This window comes from Typopeltis vanoorti, chromosome 17 (genome assembly GCF_054136105.1).
Source record: "Typopeltis vanoorti isolate ZY-2024b chromosome 17, IOZ_Tvanoo_1.0, whole genome shotgun sequence".
Classification (NCBI taxonomy): domain Eukaryota; kingdom Metazoa; phylum Arthropoda; class Arachnida; order Uropygi; family Thelyphonidae; genus Typopeltis; species Typopeltis vanoorti.
In genome coordinates this window covers 37,571,439-37,595,725 of record NC_143565.1, presented here as the reverse complement: position 1 = coordinate 37,595,725, position 24,287 = coordinate 37,571,439, and the positions used below count along the sequence as shown (strand labels likewise).

The following is a 24,287-nucleotide window of genomic DNA, read 5'->3' as shown; positions in this document are numbered from 1 at the left end:
TTTTATTTATTTATTTATATGATGGAACCAAGCTTGAGAGAAAAGTTTCAACTTTTTAAAGCCATTTTTAGACTTCCAGTAAGTAGAATAGTGATATTCATCTACCACCTAAAAGCATTCTTTATATTCATTCATTTAGGCTCACATTGAGATTTGAGTCTGCAGCCTGCTTGTTGAAGAACAGCAATATTATCTACTAAGTCCAGCTGTTTAAGAGAAATAGGAAAATAATCCTATTTTCAGTAGCATCAGCAACCTCCACAATTTTCTGTAATTCTTTCAGTGTGAAATGCATTTATAAATAAGTGCCGCTCTTGAAAATAATATATTTTGATAAAATACTATAAGTGGAGTTATTATGAATCACCTCTAGAGAATCTTGAATCTAAGGCTTTTATGGATGCGAACATGTTAAACATTTAAGTCTGATATAAATTCCACATGGAAACTGTTGAAGTATTTTACTGGGTTTAAACCTCTACTAATTTCACATACATTATGATACATTTCATCTGGAGAATGAAATTAAAAAAAAAATTGAATTACTGAGATAACTAATAATCTAGATCCACAGGAAATCTCCTGGCCAATTTCATGCACCATTGGACCAAATCCATGGGAAAAGGTTTGGCGAAACCTATGCCATTGTTTTTGACATTTCCATGGCTTTTGATAGGAGGATGTGGCATCGAGGACTTCTCCTCAGGTTATCATCATTTTGACTGCCTTTGTCATTATGTAAATTGATTGCTAGTTTTCTCCCAGATCGATTTCTACATGTAATTCTGATCTTTAACGATACCTGTGGCATAACTACAAAATGACAAAATTACACAATAACCACAGTAATAAACTTTAATGAAAAGCAGATATTTTGTATTGAAAATAACATTGCATCACCATTGTACACCAGCAAATCAAAAAACAGAAATACAAGATGCATACAAATCAGTTTACCAGTTAAAAACATTTGCCATATGCTAGAAATGAATATTAATATAATATTAAAACTATTTTTGATGCTTACATAAAATGAGAATCTCCCACACTTTTGTGGGGAGTGGAGGGGGAGACATTCATTTCAATTCAGATTAGGCCAATGTAAAATGGTTTCGCAACATTCACAACAAAAGCATTTATATATAAAATGGCTTCTATAGAGAAAACAAAGCTTCATCCCACAGCATGCTGTGTTTAGTATCAGTACTATGCTGCCAGACCAGACTTTTGGGGTTTCATGTATTCAATGTAGTATTCATGTTCAGTAATTTTTTTTTATTTTCACAGAACAGCCTATCTTTCTGAAGTATGTCAAATTGCATTCATGAGGAATCTGGTAAACACCAGCTAAAGATAGAGGTGACATTTTGTGTGTGTGTGTGTGTGTGTGTGTGTGGTAATAGATCAAAAATTTTGTTGATAGGAAAATATGTGGGATTAAGGTGATTCGTCTTCAGAAATCTACCAACAAAATGTGCTATAGGTTTGCAAATAAACTTTCATGGTGAGAGCACCATGAAATAAAAAAAAAAAGTTCGGAGATACCAGACATATAAGGGATTGGAACCCTGTCAAAGAACCTTTAGTTGTTGGAACGTAGGGTTCAATTATCTGTTGGATTCGATGATGAAGTTGGTAACCACTTAATTCCATCAAAGTTTTGGTAGTGAGAGGTTCTTGTTGAAATCTTGAGGGAGAGGAACACACATTATGTGTTTTAATGGCTTGATAACTCCAATATTTTAAGAGTTGTGATGAGCAGACTTTTGATAAATGTATCTGCTTACATCACACATGTCTGATTCTGAGATTAGTGTGTTAGCTAAAGGCTATGATTTTTCTGTTGTTCCTAAATCAATTCAGCATTTTGCTTTTTTTTTTTTTTTTTTGCATAATATTAAACACAGTTTGTCAAGAGCTTCAAGCAAAGATGCTAATAAACTATACTTTGAAGTTGCTGTTTCACTCTTTAGAAGCAAATTGCTTTCACGTAATTAATCTTCTACTGAATTTTGTGCACAGCTTTCATTAAAGCAAAAGAACCATATATCTATTTCAAAAGTGGATAAAGGAAAAACTGTAGTGAATGATGGATAAAGCTGACTATGAGAGGAAAATAGGCTGCCTTTTATAGGATACCTCTACTTATCAAGAAATTAGTTCTAACCCTACAAAAACACAGATTAAACAATTAAATAACTCCTTGATGAAGTTTTTAGCTAGGATCAAAATACTTTGTATAAATTATATACCAATTTTGGAAGGACTTCGAGTTTTTCAGTCTAAGTCCTCCAGTTAGAGTTGGAGGACTTAGACTGAAAAACTTGAAAATTAATGAAAATGCACCATGCCCTCAATCCTTGCAGTGACATTGATAGGCTCTACTTATCATGCAAAAAAAGAAGGCAGAGGATTACTACAAGTAAAGCAAGTCATTGAAGTATAAAAACGAAATTTTAGTGATTATCTGCAGCCAAAATGGAAAAATTTTTAAGTTAAGGTAAGGAAAGAGGGTTTATTTAAACCCATGGAGACAATATTGGTGTAGAAGACCAAGTTAAAGTGAGAACTCAAAGATGCGAAAATAACGCATTGCATAGAAAGAACTGTCATACCATAGAGGACAGTGCTGACAGCAACTTGACCGGCCAATGGTTGAGAAATGGAGCGCTAAAGAGAGAAATAGAGTTGGTAATTTTTACAGCACAAGAACATGCCATTAAAACCAACACTATGAAGTCAAAAATACAAAAAATTCAAGAGGACAGTGAATGCAGATTGTGCAAAGAGAAGGAAGAAAACAGTCGACCACATAAGTGGGTACAGCAAAATCACGAAAATTGGGTAACGTTAAAGACATGATAATGTAGCTAAGATAATTCACTGGCATTTGTGTAAATAGTATGGGTTTAAAGTATCTAAAGACTATTGACAGCATGAAGTTGACCAAAATGTGATTGAGAATGAAAAAGCTAAAATATTATGGGATTTCAAAATCCAGACTGATGAAAGTTTAGAATGTAATACACTTAATATAACAGTGGTTGAAAAAAGTGAAAACAAGGGTGTTCAGTTTATCGAAATATCAGTACCAGGAGATAGCTGAATTGACGAAAAAGAAACCAAAAAAATTACAAATTGTCGTGAGCGCAAGTTGTAGTTGAATGAATTTGCCAAAAGAAAATGAAAGTTCTTTTGGCAAATTCATTCGATAATAATAGGTGCTTTAGGCACAATCCCCAAAACACTTAGAGGCACTCAAATTAGATGGATTAAAAACCAGACAGTTGCAAAAGGCTTCTTTGTATGGCATAGCATTCATATTCAGAAGATATTTCCACAATTCATAGGCCCTTGGGCAGGGCTCAAATTTGTGGAATATAGCCAGCCTTTTACTTAAGGCTGAGGAAGCAAATCAAGTTTGCATGAATATTATATATATACAGGGTGATTTAGAACTCTTGGGCCAAACTTTAAGGGCTGATAGAACACACCTAAACAAGCACTTTTCATCATACAATGCATGGTCTGAACTCAAGCGGCGAAGTGCTAGGGATTAGCAACTACTGTGTCAGGAAATGAAGAAACACAAAATTGACAGAGGAGATTTGAAACAATTGCAGAAATTATAGAATATAAATTAAAGAATTTTATTGAACAAATTACAGAAACTGTTCAAAAGAGTGACCGCCAACATTAATGCAGGCTTCACACCTTCGATGTAGTGATTAGCGTACATTGGCGAAAACACCAGGCATTTCTCGTACAGTGGCAGTGGCAATAGAAATTCTGGCAATAAGGTTCTCATTGGAATCGATGGGGCTATCATAGATCAGGCTTTTAATATGACCCCATAGGAAAAAGTCCAGATATGAGAGATCGGGCAATCGTTGCGGCCAAGCGATGGGACCACCCCGACCAATCCATTGTCCTGGAAATTTGCATCCAAGGCATTCTGCACATCCACGCTGAAATGGGGTGGCACTCCATCGTGTTGGAACCACATATTGAATGTTTGCTAGAACAGGGTTCAGTAATTCTGGAAAGACCTCTTGTACAAATACGAGGTACGTTCAGTCGTGCTGGCAGAAGGTATGGGCCAATCAAATGGTCATGTAGGATTCCAGCCCAAACATTTATGGAGAAACGCCACTGGTACGAATGTGGAAGTGTGGCATGCGGATTTCTGCTCGCCCACACATGATAATTGTGGATATTAAAAATGCCCTCACGTGCAGAGGTGCATTCGTCAGTGAATAAGATGCGTGCATCATAGTCCGACTGCACTGTAGTCTGCTGCAGGAACCATTTGCAAAATCCACATGAGGCCGGTTGTCTTCAGGTGTCAAGGTGTGCACCCTCTGTGCATGGTAGGGGTGTAATTGTTCGTGTCGTAGAACTTGCCACACCTTCGATTGGGGCACATGTATGGTATGGGAAATTGTTCGCGTATCACATTCGGGACAATCTGCAACCCTACATAGAATTTCCTCTGTAACACATGGTGTCTTGCTCACCCTATATCTTGCATGCTGCTGACAAAGGAGCCAGATACCAGTGTACACACAGATACCGGTGCAATCGCTGAAAGGTTTTACGATCAGGCATGCGCCTGGTCGGAAAGCACTCCTTGCATTCCTGTCCGCAGCTCCATAAATGAAATGCATATCATCCTGATTTGTGAAAGAATCCATCCTTTTTGCACTCCACGGTAGAAATAATGACTGCAAAAAAACCAGCGCTTATAAGTGTTCACTGGAAAGCACCCTCTAGTGCTTCACCCCTTGAGTTTGGACCATGCATTGTATGACAAAGTGCTTGTTTGGGTGTGTTCTATCACCCCTTAAAGTTGGGCCCAAGAGTTCTTTTGTTGTATTAACTCGAAATTGGGATATGTTCATATTTATATACTGACTAGGTTTCGAGATTTAGAACAAACAATTTAATTTATTAAATACGCAACATGTTTCATCGGAGTGGCCGACTTCTTCAGGTGTGAGAGAACATAGAGCAAATAAAAACACTATAAAGAAGCATTGAGTCACTATAAAACTATAAATTATAAAACTATAAATTCGACTATAAAACTACAGTTAACTTTGAACTGGAGCTACAGTCCGTGTTAAAGTTCTATTGTTAGACACCTGTGCACGTGTGGCTTCACCAGTGCACCAATATATGACAGCAGAGCTGAATGAGTCCGGTAAATTGTAGCTGAGGTTACTGTTTATATGAAGAGGGTCCATGAAATTTCTCTAGACTTGACTATGTGGCGTTCCACCTCGTGGCATATGTGAAGGTTTGAAGTTGTTGTCCAGTTTATCTCATGCTGGCAACCTTCATTATTTGTGTTTACTGAATATATATATATATATATATATCAGAGGGTGTTTGAAAAGTTCTCGACCTAACAATGAAGAAACAAATTTATAATTTCAAAGTTATTTTTATTTTTAACATAATCTTTCTTAAAACTAATACATTTATTCCAGCGATGCTCTAGCACCATTATCCCGTCCCTGTAGTGGTTCTCAGTAAGATCTTCCAAATACCCCTCTACAGCTGCAATCACTTCCTGATTCAAAGAAAAATGAAGAAGAGTTTTAGTTTTCGGAAGAGATAGAAGTCAGAGGGAACCAAATCTGGGGAATAGGGTAGATGTTACAACAATTCATAGTGTCGATCCCTTAATTTTCATATTGCCTTTTGGGCAGGTGCATTGTCCTGATGAAAGATGATTTTTTCTTCTGCAAACTAGGTCTTTTCTCATGAACTTTTTCATCTAGTCTGGTTAAAAGATCAGAATAATATTCCCCAGTTATTGTTTTACCCTTTTCAAGATAATTAATAAACAAAATGCTTTTAGCATCCCAAAACACTGATGCCATGCCTGCTGATGGAACAAACTTTACCTTCTTTGGCACTGAACAGCCAGCTTCTGTCCTTTTTTGACTGCTGTTTGGATTCAGGTGTTTAATGGTGAATCAAAGTCTCATCCATAGTAATAAATCTATGCACAAAATCAGTTTTATTCTTAAAGATACCAAGAAATTATATACTTGGTTTAATCCATTATCCAAATGTAAGCAAACAAAGTTTGCTCCTGAAGTATCTTTCAAGACTGGAGCACATCGTGCAAAGGTGGTTTAACTTCTCATCACTTGCCTCAGTATGCCATAATGCAAAGCACATCTCCTTGCCGACATGTATAATGCTATGCATTAAGAGAAGGGTCACTAACCAGATCGGTTTCGACCTTTATTGAGATCTTTATTGAGGTTTACAGTGGGAGCCAAACCCAGAGGTGGTAATACTAAGACAATTGACAGTTATGACTTATGGGGTGAAACGAAAAGCTTTTCATATTCCCCATTGTCTGTTACAGTCACAGTGAGGGAAAATATTATGAGCAGTTTGCTTGCCCAGAATGGGCATGGAGATTATACATCACTGAAGGAAGTTAATAAATTTAGTTTAATCGTTTAACCAAATGTGAGCAAACAAAGTTTGCGCCTGAAAGTATCTTCTGGACTGAGGTAAGGTGGTACAACACTGGGTAACTCATTGCAATGGTGGAGCAAGCTAACATCACCCCTATCTCAGTATCTCCCATAATGCAAAACACATCTCCTTGTGAATATGTATAATGTTATGCATTAAGGGAAGGGCCACTACCCAGACTAGTTTTGACCTTTATTGAGGTCTCTTCAGTTGAAGCCAAGCCCAGAAGTGGAGATACCAGGCAGAAGCAATGGTGAGGTCATCTTTACATATAGGAGTTGCCAAAAGGTGTGTCACCTTTTTATTAAATTACTCTGGATTTAGAGAAAGATGTTGAAAGTTTATTTTTTGATTGGTTAGACTATAATAAATTTAGTTTAATCCTTTATCCAAGTGTGAGCAAACAAAGTTTGCACCTGAAAATATCTTCAGGACTCGGTAGTGGTTGAAAATAAAGGTCGAAAGTAGTGGCCCTTCCCTTAATGTATAGCATTATACATGTCTGCAAGGAGATGTGTTTTGCATTATGGGAGATGCTAAGACAAGTGACGAGAGCATGATCCACCTTTACCACGAGTTGCCTTAGTCCTGACGATACTTTCAGGTGCAAACTTTGTTTGCTCACACTTGGATAAAGGATTAAACTAAATTTATTATAGTCTAACCAAGTGAAAAATAAACTTTCATCAAGAAGGAAGTTAAAATGCCTTTTGGTCTTTTGTGTTTGAATGTATCCGTAGGCTCATAGGCTACAGCTTGCTGAACTGAACTAGATCATTGGGATGAGTGGACATCTTCAGGAAGAACTTTGCAGCTAAAGTTTGTAGGAAGGAGAAGATATAAGGAATATTTGTATCTCGGTGAAGTTGATGATTTCTGACGAACCATGGAGCATTTAGGATCATTCTCAAGTTTGTTCTGAACCCGTTGCAATTTGATGATATTTGTATTGGAGGTGTGGCTCCAGGCTGGAGAAGCATAAGTAACTATAGGATGAATCGTCAGCTGGTATAAAAGAAGTTTGATTCTGATGTTTAGCTTGCTGCTTCTGTTTATTAGGGGGGGGGGGTAGATCTGAGCAATGGCTTTAGATATCTTTGTACATGTAGCCTTCATGTGTTGGTTAAAAGTTAATTTTTTGTCGAGGATGACACCTAAGTAATTTGTTTCCGTCTGCCAGGGAATTTTGGCGTTGAATAATACGATGTCTCCTACAGGAGATATCGACCTTTTTGTGAAGAGAATAGCTGAAATTTTTAGGGGATTTACTTGCAATCTCCATTTGGAGAACCATCTTTCTAAGTTTAGAAGGTTTTCTTGAAGTTTTCTAGTAACTAAATGTGGTCGGAGAGATCTGACTAATAATTCTGTGTCATCTGCATACAGGGCCATGATGAATGTCATTGGGTTGTGCGGGATATCAGACATGTATACAGAGAACAGCAATGGACCAGTAGTGATCCCTGTGGCACTCCGGCCAAGATGGGTCACTGAGATGAGGTAGTACCGTTAATCTTGACATGCATGGTCCTGTTTTGCAGATATGAACTAACTAAAGTTGTCAATTTCATTGAGATGCTAGCTGAGATAAATTTTTGTAGCAATCTAAAGTGCCATATTTTGTCAAATGCTTTGGATAGGTCAAGGAAAACAGCTCCCATGTATTGATGCCAGTTGTAGCTGGTAGTAATGTGTTCCGCAATTCTGTGGATTCGGTGAGTAGTACTGTGGTATTGCCGAAAGCCGAACTGCTCTTTAGGAAGGATGTCTAGTTCGTTTATTGAGGCTTGAAGACGTGTGAGGATGACCTTCTCCGCAATCTTACCTAGGTAGGAGATGAGACTGATTGGACGATAATTTTGAGGCAGGTGAGGATCCTTGCCTGGCTTATGTATAGGAATTACATTGGCCAGTTTCCAGATGGAAGGAAAATAGTGAAGACTTAGGAATGCATATATAATTATGGTCAGGTGCACTACTGCTTTTTGGGGCAGAAGTTTGATCACCCGATTAGTAATGCCGTCTGGCCCAGGAGCATTTTTGTTCTTTAATTTTTTAATAATGTTATATATCTCAGCAGGTGATGTTGGTGCAATATGGTCAGTGCTGGTGTCAGGAAGTTTGAGTGAGTGTCTGACCTTGCTGTGAATCTTATATATGTGGTCAAAGTCAAGGTTTTCATACGAAGGCCTGCATTGCTCCTTCAAATTGTTTGCTATAATTTCTGCTTTGTCTACATCTGTGTGAGCAAGGCCCTGGTCAGAGACTATTGGGGGAAGGGATCTGTCTTTCTTTTTGATTTTTTCAGTAGTCCCCAGATGGAGTGATCAGTAGGTGAAATGGAGGCTAACTTTTCTTCCCATACTTGGTCTCTATGAGCTTTGAGTGAGTGCATCTCTTACTGCCCCATTTAATCTGTTTAGAGCTGTTTTATCTTGTGGTGCACACATGTTACGGAATCTTTTCCTAGCTCTGTTTTTTTTGTCTCTGATCAAGTTTATGATGTCTTCAGGCAAACGATCTGGCTTGCGGACAGATTTGTAGGAGGTAACTACTGTTATAGCAGAATTAATTTGTTGTGTGAGATTTATAACTGCAGTTTCTACTTCTTCTTTTGTGCGTATATGAGGAACAGGTCCAATATAATCCTCGAGTGCTGTTGACAGTCTTTCCCATGCTATGTATTGAGTGAGAAGGAGGAGATAGGTATTCTTGTTTTCCCAGCTGTAGTAGAATTGGGTTGTGATCGGATGATAGTTCATCCATAGATATAATACTGTATTGAAGTTTGATATCCTGCAGGATAGCTATATCCAGGATGTCAGCAGTTCCAAACTTACTGAGATGAGTTGGTTTGGTAGGGCCTGTCACAACAGCATTGCTTGATCCTAAGTAATTAGAAAGGATGCAACCATTCTTGTTGGTGGTTGTGCAATTCCATGCAGGGTGCTTGGAGTTCAGATCCTTGGCTATAACGGTGGGCTCTCTGATGCTTAAGAGATGCATTTAGGTCAGAGTGTAGCAGAGATTTTTGGGGAGGGTTGTAAGCTGAGTAGATTTTCAATCTGCCAGCAGAGCTGATGACTACTTCCACGCCTGTGATCTCAAGGTTAGTGGTTGAAGGGTTGCTCACAGAGTGGTGCTTAATGTAATTTTTAATGAAGATGGCAGTGCTGCCGCCTCTGTAGAGTAATCTATTATTTCTGTATAGGCGATAACCCCTTATTTTAGGATTGTCTGAGGGTCTTAAATGAGTTTCACTGATTAATATAACATCTGGGGTTGATACCTATATGTGAAATCTCGAAGTTCCAGAATTTTGTTTTTGACCATTTGCATTCCAAGCAACAATCTGAAGAGATGCTGGAATGAGTTTGTTACTATTCATTTATGAGATCTGTGAGGATGACCTGCGTTTCATGAAGAAATCTTTTAGTGAAGGTTGCAGTAGGGTTTAACTGTGAGGATGACCTGCGTTTCATGAAGAAATCTTTTAGTGAAGGTTGCAGTAGGGTTTAACAGGCTGAAATCTTGTAGCAATGTTTGCTAGTGAAGCCGTAATAACAGCTGTCAGATATTTAGGTGCTATTGGTTGATTTTGTTCTGGTATTGGTCTATTTGTACGGGTCACATCGGCATAACTTCTTGTTTGTTTTTGGGTGTCTCTATTATTGGAGGTCTCCAACTGTGGCCGCTGAGTGTCTGGTTTTGATGCCTGGGCCTCTGGTGTTCTTATATTGTAGGAGGAGGGCTGATTGACTGCCTCCATCCGTCTGTTCTTTGGGTGCTGAGTACATACTTTGTAGTTCACAGGATGAGGGGCACCGCAGTTGGTACATTTGGCTGAGGTGGTCCTCGGCTTTGTGCAGGTATTGGTTGGGTGGGTGGCTGTCCCCACATTTTAAACACCTATATTCAGCTCCACATAGATTCTGGGCATGGCCAAACTTCTGGCACCTGTGACACTGCCCAGAAGATGATCTTTTCCAGAGTGGTTCTAGTGTGACAATGAGACCACAGACTGTTTTTAAATTTTAGATATTTTTGTAAATTTTATCAATCTCTACTAGAACTAATGGCATGGGAGTCTTGCCTGCTTTGCACATTCTGCTGACCTTGACTGGAGGCAGATCCTGAGAATTAAGGTCAGCAGCAATTTCTGCAGTGTCAATGTCTTCACAGATACCACGAAGGACCACTTTTAAGTTTTTTTTCCAAGCTGAGCACAAAGGTATGACACTGGATACCTCTATCATCCGGTTCTTTGGTCAACCTTTTATAGTCTGTCACCGTTGCTGGCTGTATTTTTTTGCCTTCATCCATGTTTTTGGCCTTAATGAAGCCCATGTGCAGATTGAATTGTGGATCTTAAAGCTGCCCATTTCTGCTTTTCTCTAAGGATAATCGGAGGCACCTTTTCTTTGGGAGAAATAGCGATGTCTGAACCCTGAGCATCCTGTTCCATTTCGTTGTCTTTGTGCAGTTCTTCTGTTGTTCTTCGCTTTTTGTGTGCAGGCACTTCTACAAAGTCTGAAGGAGTAGAAGGCACCAATTCTAACTGATCTTCTGCGACAACATCTGTGACACTTTCCAGGGGAAACGTGTCATAAAGTTTTACTTTTTCCGGCCAATTGATGTTAAGTAGTTCACCTAGTCTTATAAATTCTCTATATACCTCCTCGAATATTGTCTCATTTAGCTGTTTTTCCATGACTATCAATGTGAAGTATCTCAAGTTGGGGAAAAAAAAAAAAAAAAAACGCTTACTGTGCAGGTTGAAGCCTTACCATCACTTATGCAGGACTCAGAATTTTTTGGTAGGAGCACTGATATATAATGGCGTGGTGTTGAGGACACATTGACAACAAATATCACTTGCCGGTCACTCCATAATACTAAGGTGGAAGTAATGGAGAAGTCATATTTCCATATACCAGTTGCCAAAAGGTGTCATACCTTATTATTAAAAATACCATGGATTAGAGATAGATAGTTGTTGAAAGTTTTTCACTTGGTTATATTATAAATTAAAGATACACAGAAATTATATACTTGGTTTAATCCATTATCCAAACACTATCCAAACACTTGGATAATGGATTAAACCAAGTATATAATTTCTTTGTATCTTTAATTTATAATATAACCAAGTGAAAAACTTTCAACAAATTTATTCTTGTTAAAACGCTCCAAGCACTGTTCAGAGATTTTCATGTGCGTGTGTTTTTGATCTGCTGTGAGCAAGCACGGCACCCATCTTGCACAAAGCATTTTAATTTGTAATTCTTCATGCAAAATATATCCTAGACGTTCTTTTGAAATGCCTATAGTCTTGGCACTTTCACTCATTTTGACTTGCCGCCCCAGTATTGTATCATATACTTGATCAATGATTTCTGGTGTTATTACCCTTCTTGAATGTCTTTCATGTGGATCACATTTCTCCGGCAATTAGAACTCTTCCTTTCGGCAATTTGAAACCTCATCTGCAGCCCAGAAGTAGTCTCTCTGTAGTGACGTCTTGAACCAAGAACTTTCTGGAAGTGGGAAACTCCTCTCTCAAGCAACGTAGATCCTGGCAGTCTCTCTGATGGCGACTCTGGACCGGGCGGCCTCTTCTCTAACAGCAATTCTGGAACCGGGACCCCTTCTGCTTGCTTCAGTCCCTTTTTATTAGGCCTCCTCTGAGACCTCGCATGAAGTTTGGCAACCCCCAAAGAATTGGTGAGATTCTTTCATCTTAAGTTTCATGTTCATAGCTTCTTATGTGGATAGTACCTATCTTTAACTCTGGTGATGTTTAGTTCAGGTGTGTTTTCAGATTTGTTCCAGTAGCTGACTTTTCGCTGTTCGCCCTGGTTCCCTGACGAAAACAACTGGGGCCTTGTTTAACCGGGTGATGCCCAGCCTACATGAAATTTTGTCATGTTGTACCATCATTTTGTATTTTGATTTAATACAAAATACAATTTGGTCGGGTAAATCCCAGATTGCCAGCCCATCCTCGTTTGTTCAGTATCCATGTAGATACCCAACAGGGTGCACCATGAGAAGTTGAGGAATGGACATTAGGTCAGATGCCCTGGTCGGTTCTCCGCATTCCTTTAAAGGCTATGTGGAGGTCTCCTCTCAGTTATACAGCTTTGACCCTTAAGCATCCCATATAAATTAAATCCTGTAATTATTCTTTGGATATTGGGGGTGGGGGGAGGAACTGCAACTAAGGAGAATAGAAGTTTGACTGCAGGACAGTAAAAAAGCACATTTGAGGCTATCTGGTGTGAGATTGAGGCCAGCAGAACAAAATATACAGTTGGATGCTGCTATAGACCCAGGGAATGGAAAAGATGCTAGAGATAGTATGTATCAGCAAATAGACTCAATAAGTGGAGGACGGGTAATTATTTTGGGAGATTTTAACTATGGTAACATTGATTGAAGGAGGAGAGGAGAGGACACATGGAAGGAAGGGAACTGTATGTATTTTATGCAGTTGCTAAGAAATAATTACCTGACATGCATGTAATGGAGTATACTAGGGGTTCGAGAGTGTTCGATCTAGTAATTGCTTCTGAGAATTTGTCTATAACGAATATCACCATGCTGCCACCAATTGGTGAGAGTGATCAAACAGTCTTGACCTCTCAGGTCAAGACCGTATGATCTTGATAGTTCCTTTGTTAAATGTGTGGAATTTTCAGTTAAGACAGAGTATATGTGGAATTACCAGGCTGGTAATCATAACAAGCTTAGGAGATTGCTTGGATCGATGCCATGGCATGTAAAACTGCAAGGGCATTGATAGTGCATGGGAAGTGGTAAAGGAGTGTTTGAGGGAGGTAATGGTTGACTGCATACCTAGTCAGGAGAGTAAATCAAGTGGGAGTTAAATGGATATCATCATTAAGCTGGAGCTGCAAAAAAAGAAACAATTGTGGAGGGAATTTAAGGAGAAAGGTGACATCTAGGCACACAAACACAGTAGAAGACACAGGCCAGAAGGGTGATTAGTGTAGCTAGAAAGGCAAAAGCAGATTATGAAAGAAAGTTAGCAACACAGGCTAAATTTTTAAAGAATCACAAACAGTTCTTTCAATATGCTGCAAGTAAAAGAAATTTTTTTTTAAAAAAAACAGAATGATTTTAAGGAATACCGATGGTAGGAAGGTAACTGAATCAGTCGAAATAGTAGAATTACTAAGTGAACACTTTTCTTAGATCAGTTCCCTCATTTCTGCAAGATTGCAGAAATGAGGGAACTGATGGCTAATACAGTAACTGAGGTGAATGAAATGGAGGTGAATAGCATATTACAGAACCTTAATGTGAATACATTTGTGGGACTGGATGCTATACCAACTCGAGTCTTATGTGAAGTGACAAAGGAATTGTCAGTGTGCTTGACCATATTGTTTAATCTAAGTTTTAGCTCTGGGTTAATCCTGAGGGGAGTGGAAAGAAGGGGAAAATAGTTCCATTGCATAAAGGAGGCTCCAAGACTGCTGTAGCAAATTACTGACCAGTCGGCATATCAGGAGTCGTTATTAAAGTATTGGAGAAGTGGGTCAAGAGAAAAATACAGGAATGGGTAGATGGAAATGGAATACTGTATGGGGGCAGCATGGTTTTGTGAAGGGTAGATCATGCCTCAGTAACTTGCTCACATTTTATAATACAGTCACAGCTGAATTGGATAAGGTAATGGGTTTACAGTGATACTGCTGGACTTTGCAAAGGCCTTTGACAGGATACCACATGGAATTGTAATCAGTAAACTGCAGCACATGGGGATAGATATAAGGTTGGTAAGATGGATAGGAGGGTGGTTGATGGAGAGATATCAGAAAGTAGTTTATTTAGGAGTAGAGTCCAAAAGAAAGCCTGTGACTAGTGGTGTGCCGCAGAGTTCTGTTCTTGGACCACTGCTATTTAATTTGTTCATTAATGATATAGGAAATGATCTGAGAGGAACTGTTCACTTGTTTGCTGATGATGCAAAGTTGGGTAGAGCAATTGTGAGTGCACAGGATGTCAAAATTTTGCGGGTTGATTTGGATAGATTGGCAGACTCGGCTAAGGAGAATGGATGTTAGTTTAATGTGGCAAAGTGATAAGGTTATGCATTTTGGGGTGAAAAGATTATCAGCAGTATACCACATTGGTGGAACCGTACTTCAGAAAATTGATGAAGCCAGAGACTTGGAGTGGTGTTAGTGGATAGGAAGTTGAAATTTAGGGGGAACATAGTAAAAGTGGCTAAATCAGCTCATCAGATCACTTGGTTACTGATGAATACTTTGACGAGCAGAGACAAGCAGGTTATTGTTCCTCTTTACTGAGCCTTGATAAGATCCCATCTTGACTACTGCTTGTAGATCTGGACACCAGGATGTCTTGGTGATGGTGAGGTGGTAGAGAGGATCCAGAGGCATGACCAAGATCGCTGGTCACTCGCCTCTGGACAGAACTTCAACCTGTTCGAACGAGAACAGGTTGAAGTTTTGTGGGTTACAGAAACTGACTGATAGGCGGAAAAGGGATGATATAATTGAGACATTCAAATTACTGAGGGATTTTTACAAGATTAATTCCGAGGAAAATTTTCAGAACAGGTGTGGTGAGAGAAATAGGGGCCATCCATGGAAACTGAGCAAGGGTGTAATTAGTAAGGGTGCTAGAACTAGGCTTTTTACTTGGAGAGTGTGAATGAGTGGAATAGGTTGCCAGAGTCTCTGTTGTGGGTGCCATAACTGTGAATGAGTTCAAAGCAAAGTATGATAGGTACTGTGCAAATGCTGAATAGTTCTCCACATGATTCTTAGGGTCTCCCTCGATGAGTCTAAGAATTCCTTGGAGTTGCCCATTATAATAATAATATTTCTGAGAAATTTCATACTATTCCTGATGTTTACTTGTAAATGGGAAAGAGCAAAACTATTTTGGTAATGGAGCTACATAAAAATAAAATTTGAACTAAATGATCTCATTTTGTATATTAAAAAATACTTTTAATATAACTGAGAGCTTGTGTAGCTCAGTGGATATGGCATTTGCACACCACAGCGCTTGACTGCACGAAGGAAGACTTGGTTTTGAATCTAGTTGGTGACTAGAGGAAATTTTTCTAAGTTTTTTTTTACAGCCAGTTCCCAAGTTAGTCGATCTCTGGCATGGGCAAGCGGGCTTTTTCTTCCGGAAACTCGGGTTTTTCATCCTTTAAACTCAAGAAAATTGACCATAGAACACACATTATTTCAGACATTAAACTTGTTGAGCCATCTCTCTTCACTGCGTGCCACTTAATTAGTGATAGCCTTGGGCCAGCTATCTCTAATTGGGTACCAAGTGGAGATTGAACTGTCCACTCAGTCTCCAAAAAGTTAGATAGGGCTAAAACGGCCTTGCCTACTCCCTATATGGGAATAAAAAGGCATCACCTGATTTTTTTTTTAATACTTTTAATTTGACATATATGTATATGTAAATTTTGAACATAAGAATGCCATATTACTTGGAACAGTACTTTATTGATCTGCGATGGCATATAATTTGGAATAGGGTTGAAGATGAAGAATCAATAACTGAGCATATAAATATTTATGAAACAGAAAAAAAAAAAAAAATACATGAACAAAACAAATAATGAAGAAAATGAATTAAGCAAACTATGAATTTAAAGTTTTAAAGTACAAAAAGGAACAAAAAAACCTGTTAAGTACACAGCAAGTCAGCATTAAGATGGTGCACTGCTGATTTTGTTTAAATTATCATCACATTTAAAAAAAAGTACTGTGTCATCCTTACCTTCAAAAATACATTTGGCAGAGTGGTTAGCATATCTGCTCTCCAGCCAAAAGATGGCAGGTTCGAATACTGCCGCGGGCATGGATGTTTGTGATTGTCTGTGAAAATACTAGTGGTGGTGGTGAGCAGTAGACTACGTTGGTGTAGATGATGTTCGCTGTAGTTAGGGGATTGAGTGGTGGAGACAGAGTTGTAGAGTATGTGCTCTCTATGAGTCTTTGGACTCCTTGCAGGTGTCACGTAATAATAATAATAATATATACAGGTATATCAAATTAATAATACTTTTAGTATAATAAATCTTATTTAGTTCAAATCTTAGTTGTAGTTTATGTTGGACAGAGGAGCAGCTACATTACCAAAATATATGTTTGCTCTTTTCAATTTACTAAAATCGTATTTTGTTTTAATTTTTTTTTTTTTATAAACATTGACCTCTTTTAACCAAGTATTTTACACTCCATATTCATGCTATCTCAGTACTTCTGTGCACTTTGCATCCATCCTTTGATTGATGTGTATGCACAGCCTGGCAAATATGGTGGTCAGCGGGCATATGGAAGCAAAATCTGATATTTGAAGTGGAGGGGAGGAGGGTTGTGGACTGTGGTTGTTTTGATTTGCAAAATATGGAATGAGAAATGTAGAAGGGCAAGGTAACATAAATAAGTATAGTATTGGGAATACCTAAGAAGTGCTCAGCAATGAGTTATAAATAGAGCAGATATTCTATAGATAGTCAAGAATCTGTGCATCTTACATTACTTCTTTTAAACCTAGGAGGTCTAAAAATTTTTCCACTTTGATATACTATAAATTAAAGATGCCAAGAATTTATATTCTTGGTTTAATCCTCTATCCGAATGTAAGCAAACAATGTTTGCATGTGAACTATCTTCACGACGAGCTACTTGTATATAGAGGCTAATGACTTGACATCACTAATGCAAAGTGTGCGCGCACATGCACACACACAGTGGCCCTTCCCATAATCCATAGCATTATACATGTTTGTAAGGATATGTGCATTGCATTATGTGACACTAAGGCAATTGATGTCAAGTAATTAATCTATATATACAAGTAACCCAGTTGTGAAGTGACTTCATGCACAAACTTTGCTTGCTTACACTTGGATATAGGATGAAACCAAGAATATATGGTTAAAAAATATATTCAGCTCCTCTAAGAATTCTCTCCTCCCATTGGTACATACTGGAGTTTATTGGATCTACTGACCTGTAACTTACCTTATATTGGTGAAACTGGATGTACAATCCCTATACGTTAAAAAAAAAAAAAAAAAAAAAACAATTTAATGAAATTGATTGGAAAAGTACCTGCTCTTTACATCATACAAAAACCTGGTATGAAACAAAATTTAAAGAAGCCTGTGAAATTCTAACCACCCTAATCTCAACAATAATGATGGCATAGAAGTCCTAAGGATTTGGATGGCACACATTCAGCACAGTTAGTTCTTCAAGTTTTCCAGCAAATCCCCACTTTAAGATTCTAAGCAATTTTTCAGCTTTTATTGACTACCATCCATACTATTTTGTTTTAATTTATATGTCTACTTATATTAGTAACTTTGTGTGAACATGTTGCTCTCTAGATTAATTTATTTTTGTAACCAAATAGATAATAATAATAACAGGACTCTATCATTGTTGTAGTAAGGTGTTTTTTTTTCCCCACTAGAGGTCAGGCCAATAGTTTTGATTGTTGATCAGATCAATGTAACTTTAGCATACTATGTAAACTGTTTCTTTCGTGTTTCTTTATATATATATATGTGTGTGTGTGTGTGTGTGTGTGTGTATACTCCAGATGATGAACTTAATGTGAAGGTCAAAACATCAAGCTTTTATTTTGGTTTATATTAAACTGAAGGTTTACTCTAACATGGTAGTTATTTCCATAAGTTTTATGATGAATTCTGATCACCATGTAACCATGAAGGAAAAGATCTTTTTTTTTTGTTTTTTTATGCTTCGCACCTTTTTTTTTTATCTGCATGTGGTCATAGCCTGATACCCTATATCTTCTTTGTAATTTCATTCCCCCACTGATTACATAATTTCATCATCCATTCCATTTTGTCTGTGCCTTATTTGTTAACCTATTTCCTGACAGATGAATTAATCCAGGGGTGAGCAAAGTGGTTGATATCGACCCCTGGGGGCTGATGTGACTATCCAAGGGGTCAATAAATGTCTAGGGATCAAAAGTGGTCAATAAACACCTAAAATGGTTTTGAGTAACACCTAGTAATGCAACGCCAACTGGCTGAGCCAACGAAGGAGAAGCGCATGCTCTCCCCGATGAAAACATCTAGAACAGAGACAGTAAGGGCTAGTGTGCACTTATTGCACATAGCTATCTGAGTAGTGTTCAGTGATCTGATAACTTTGAATATACTGTGTAATTTTTTAAACTTATAGTGCCCATAATGGTGACTCCTGATTGTAAGGAGAAATGCTGACAGTATTCGCAAGAGTATTTAAAATTTGGATTTATATTATCATTTACCAATGAAACAATGCTGATGTGCCTATTATGGAAAAAGACTTTCAATAATGATGCCATGAAGCCTGCAAAAATGAAAGGCCATCTTAAAAGGGTTCACTCTGATAATAAAAACAGATCTTAATTTTTTTAAGGCACTGAAAGGAAAAGATCATAAAACAACCAAATTTAAAGATGTTTTTAAAAGCACCTGTCAGTGGAGATTATGAAGGAGGACTGAAGGCATCATACAGTATCTCTCTTAATATAGCAAAGAAAGGAAAATCACATACCATTGATGAGGAGATCATCATACCAGCCATTAAAGATGTGATTGAAACTGTTATGAAGAAAGACTCTCAACCTATTTTAAAATGTATACCTTTAAGTGCAAGGACAGTGAGCCAGCATATTGATGAAATGGCTAATGATGTGGAGAAAACTTTGGGGTCAGAGCTTCAACATTGCAAGTTTTCCATCCAATTCGATGAATCAATGTTTGGTAGTTCAAATATTCTCATGGCCTATGTCAGGCATAATAGTCAAATCCTAAAGTGCATTGTTGACAAGGTTTTGTTTGCCATCTACCTTAAAGCTGATGCAAAAGGTGAGACAATTTTGTGATGCCTAGAGGATTATTTGAAGAAACTTAATGTTCCCCTCAAAAATAATACTGCAGTGGCTACTGATGGTGCACCAGCAATGGCTGGCCATTACAGAGGATTTGCATCCTTACTTAAGAAAAAAGTTCCCAATGTGCATACTGTTCACTGTGTATTAAACAGGAACCATCTTGTAGTCAAGAATCTAAGTGGTGAACTGCATGCTGCCTTAAAAGTGTGTATCAGATCAGTGAATAAAATTAATGCGCATCCTCTGAATTTGCAACTGTTTGCAATGTTGTGTGAAAAAAATGATGAAACCTTTAACCAACTTCTTTTGCACATAGGAGTAAGATGTTGTCAAGAGGTGATTCCTTGCAAAGACTTGTTGACTTGTATGACTCAACTGTCGAGTTTTTCCAGATGTGGCCCAATCACTATGTAACGAGTTAAAAAAGTGTAAAAATCATCTTTTCTATTTGGCAGACCTATATTCAAAATTTAACGAAATACAGAAACAACTGCAAGGTAAAGATGTTACAATTATTCAAGCCCGAACAATTCTAATAGACTTACAAGCTAAAATAGGCCTATTTAAATCTTCATTGGCACATAAAGATCACAGGTATTTTTAAAACTTACAGCAACTAGAAGATGAAGAAGAGGATAAAATTTCAGACTGTGACCTAGAGGTATACATAAATCACCTAGAAAAATTAAAGGAAGACTTTAAAGTATGTTTTTGAGGACTTGGAGAAAATGCACATATCTGACTGGATTGTTACACCATTTGATTTGGAAATAGAAAAATGCAGACATTGAATTTGACTTACAAGATGAGCTCATTGATTATATGTGTGTAGATCTTGAAGCTAAATCCTTGTTTAAAAACAAAAGCCTCGGTGACTATTGGAGCAATCTAAATACTAATAATAAATACCCCAAGCTTAGTGCAGCAGTTGAACCCTTTTTACTTGCATTTTCAAGTTCATACATGGTTGAAGCAGGTTTTAGCCATGCAAATTCACTTTTAACGGAGAGGAACGCAATGAACAGAAGGAGAGGAACAGAATGAACCTGGAAGAGTGTGGTGACCTTAGGCTAAAACTCACCAATATCCAACCAAATATTGATGCAATGGCTACTATTCATCAAACGCATCTTTGTCATTAACCATTACAAGTAAATTAATAAAATGTAAGCAAATTTTTAATGTTCTTTATAAATTTCTTTAAATATTTCTTATCGAGAAGCAGTAGTGAAGTAAAAGGGTGAAGGAATTATTATTTTGAATATTGAGAAATGTATTATTGATAACATTTGTTCAATTATTTAACATGATGGGGGGGGTCGATGAGGGATCAAGGATTCCATGATGGGGTCAATGGTCTAAAAGGTTTGCTGACCCCTGAATTAATCAGACACAACAATTTTCTGACAATGCACATATATGTGCATTTTTACAATGCCCATTTTGGATACGCCCTGAACAATTGCCATGCTTTATCATTCTCATTTCCTTGCATCTCATTACCTTATGGCATTCATGTAAGTTGACATAGTGATTTCATAATCACTTGTTTTATAGTTTCACCTATATCTGTTCTTGAATAAAACTTTCTTTGCTTAGTCACTACTTGGGGTGAGGGCAGGAGTGTTGATCCACCAGCAGGTGATCAGTGGAGTGCCTCAGGAATTATTCTTTGGACAATTGTTATCTAATATATATATTAATGATACTGACAAGAGATCATCAGTTATTTGTTGATGATGCAAAGATAAGCAGGTTACTTAAAGAAGCTATGATATCTAGCATTTACTAGGCGATTTGAATAGTCAGTCTGAAAGTGTGTGTGCAAACATTAATGGCTATCAAGTAAGTGTAATTTACTAACATTGATTGACATTGATTATCATTTATGTACTTTGGTGTGATTCAACAGCATATTATATTCATTTGATTATGCTTCAAGAACTGAAGATGCTAGGGAGCTTGGAGTTTCTTGGTGAGGAAGTCTAAGTTCAAGGCTGCATAGCAGAAATTGTGAATAGAACTTGGAGGGTAAGTGTGAATTTGAAATGTTGACATGTAAGGATATGGAAGTTATTTTGCCTCTTTACAAGGCATTGATATGACCACACCCAGAGTACTGTGAACAGAGTAAGTTACAACAGAATAAAAAAGCTGTAGTAAGGCTGCAAAGAAGAGTTGCAAAGATGATACTGGGATTATTATTGAATGTTGATTATGAGGATGGATTGAGAGTATTTGGATTGCAGATACTCTGCCTGTTGAAAAACTGAGTGCATTTAGTGTGAATGAGTTTAACAGAAGATATGGCAGCTGGTGAGTGATATATGGTCTCCCTCAATGAGCCCTTGACTGCCTGGATGTCTTATAATAATAAATCCAACAATAAGACTTTAGCATTGATCCAAGTGAATGCTGCCTAAGATGGTTATTTCACGGAAGTTGTCAAGAAGCTTTTATGTGCTTAATTTAAAATAATTATAATACCAGAGGAAAACTCCTGTTTTTATGCGAGTATTTTAATTATTTTAATTGAGTTTTCCTCTAATTATAATTATTTTAAATATGCCTACTCTTGGTATTTCACTATTGAAAGTTTTATATGCTATCTCTTTCCAACCCATGTTTTCATAATTAAAATTGTCCATTAGGATTACTCTTTTTTTACTAGACTGACAAATTGGGATGCTAGATGGGCCTCAATGTACAGGTTCATTGTTAAAGAGCTCAGGAAAAATAATTTGCAATATTGCTTGCATTTTAGTGTGATGTTTATTTTTGATATATTAGTGTAGCTGTGATTCTTGGGCTTTGTGGATTTATTAATGAATTTTTTTTTTTTTTACAAAATTTGTGAATCTTGCCTTGAACAGAACAGAATGGTGGCATGAACAGGATCTACATGTCATGCAGCATGAATATCAAATTCTGTTAATGACTATGAAAATGATTTGATTGTGAGGGAAATATGTATGTATGGCAAAATGTGAAAGATGTGATATGGGTTTATAGAAAGTGTAATATTTTGTTAGACTATGAACTATCAGCATATGTAGGGGAAAAAAAAAATAACCTGGAGGAATGAAAATTAACGTAAATATGTGTGCAAAAGATTCTGTGAATAATTTTGTCACCCTGTTTTAATCTCACACTCTGTATGATATTGAGGGAGTGAAGGAACTTGAGAATGAAAAAACAAAAATAAATGATATGAAAGCAAAGGGAAGTAGGAATAAGAAATAGAAGACAGGCATAGCAAAACGAAAGAGAGTGACAGAATGAAGCTGATGGAATGCAAGATTTGAAGAAAGAGTTTTTCAAAATGAAAAATAAAATAAGGAATATGCAAAGTGATAGTTGAGATTCAGTGGAAACAAATGAAAGAGTGCCAAGAGGGTCCATAAGGTCTGCTTTCCAGGAAGGAGAATGAGCATCATAATTCATGCTATGGATATGAGAATGAAACAAACAAGAGAATTAATGGTGGTTGTAGGAACAAGAATTTAGTTGGACATGTAGAGAATTTAAGGATAGATATCAGGAGATAATTGAGGAGAGGGAAAGATATCAGTATAGTGGGAAAGGTCGTCAGTGGTGCTGAAGTATGATAATGATGAGTTGAGATGGAGAGCAAGAATCATGAATGATTTGCTGGCATAGCTGTGTAAGGAGAACAGTAAAGACTGCAGTTTCTAGATGTATAGCATGTGTTTGAAGGAAGAATGGATTTGTACAAAAGTGAGTGATTAAATTTGAAAAGCTTTGAAGTGAGTGAACTGGAGAAACTGTTGCTAGAAGAAAGTGTAATGTCTGATGCAAGAGATCAGAGGAAGTAAGATGTGAAGTAAAATATCAGGAGAGTGGACTGGATGAAACTGAAGTGTTTGGTAATGTGGAAGATGAAAAGAGAACGGAATGCAGAGGAACATTGGAATGAGGGAGTTGGGGTGGACAGGGACAAATGGCATAGGGAGAGTGGATCAGGATGTTGTAGTAAACGTATGAGGATGATCATCACAATTGATTAGGATGTGAGGGGGATGGGTTGAGACTGAGGAGATATATGGGGTAAGCAGTGATAAAGGTGATTAGGCAAGGGCATGTGTGGTGTGGAAATCACAACAAACAGGGAGCTTGGGTAGGACTGGTTATAGACCTTAAAGTCAATTACTGTATTTATTTAAAAATGTCAGAAGCATCAGAAATAAGGAAGACGAAATTGTTTCAATGATTGAGTTTATTCTCCCTAAAATTGTTGGAATAGGTGAACATAATTAAATGAGTATAATAAATTTAGTTTAATCCTTTATCCAAGTGTGAGCAAACAAAGTTTGCGCCTGAAAATATCTTCAGGACTGGGGTAAGGTAGTACAACACGAATTACCCAGTGTTGTACTACCTTACCCCAGTCCTGAAGATATTTTCAGGTGCAAACTTTGTTTGCTCACACTTGGATAAAGGATTAAACTAAATTTATTATAGTCTAACCAAGTGAAAAATAATCTTTCAACAATTAAATGAGGATGATAATAAAAATGAAATGATATAAGGTATTATTTCTGGGAAAATTCCCATGTTACTCCTTTTTTTATGGCTAATATAGCCTACTTTCGTTTAGGAGTTCCTCCTTTTTACAATATCATTGGCTTTTTACCCAAATCTTAGGGCATTACTGATGTGTTATAAAACTAATATATGAAGAATAATATAGGAGGAAAATTCGGACATACCTTTTTAGGTTGTTGTTGGCTGTCTCCTTATCCTTAATTTTTATTATTATTATTATTACATAACACCTCCAGGGAGGACATCTGCTCTACAACTCTGTTTCCATCACT

At 37.3% G+C, this 24,287-nt stretch overlaps 1 protein-coding gene across 1 annotated transcript in view; it reads left to right on the top strand.

Annotated features, from left to right (window-relative positions):
• Window positions 1-24,287, top strand: part of Abca3 (ATP binding cassette subfamily A member 3) — a 524,972-nt gene that overhangs the window by 225,576 nt on the left and 275,109 nt on the right. The gene's annotated exons all lie outside the window — the stretch shown is intronic.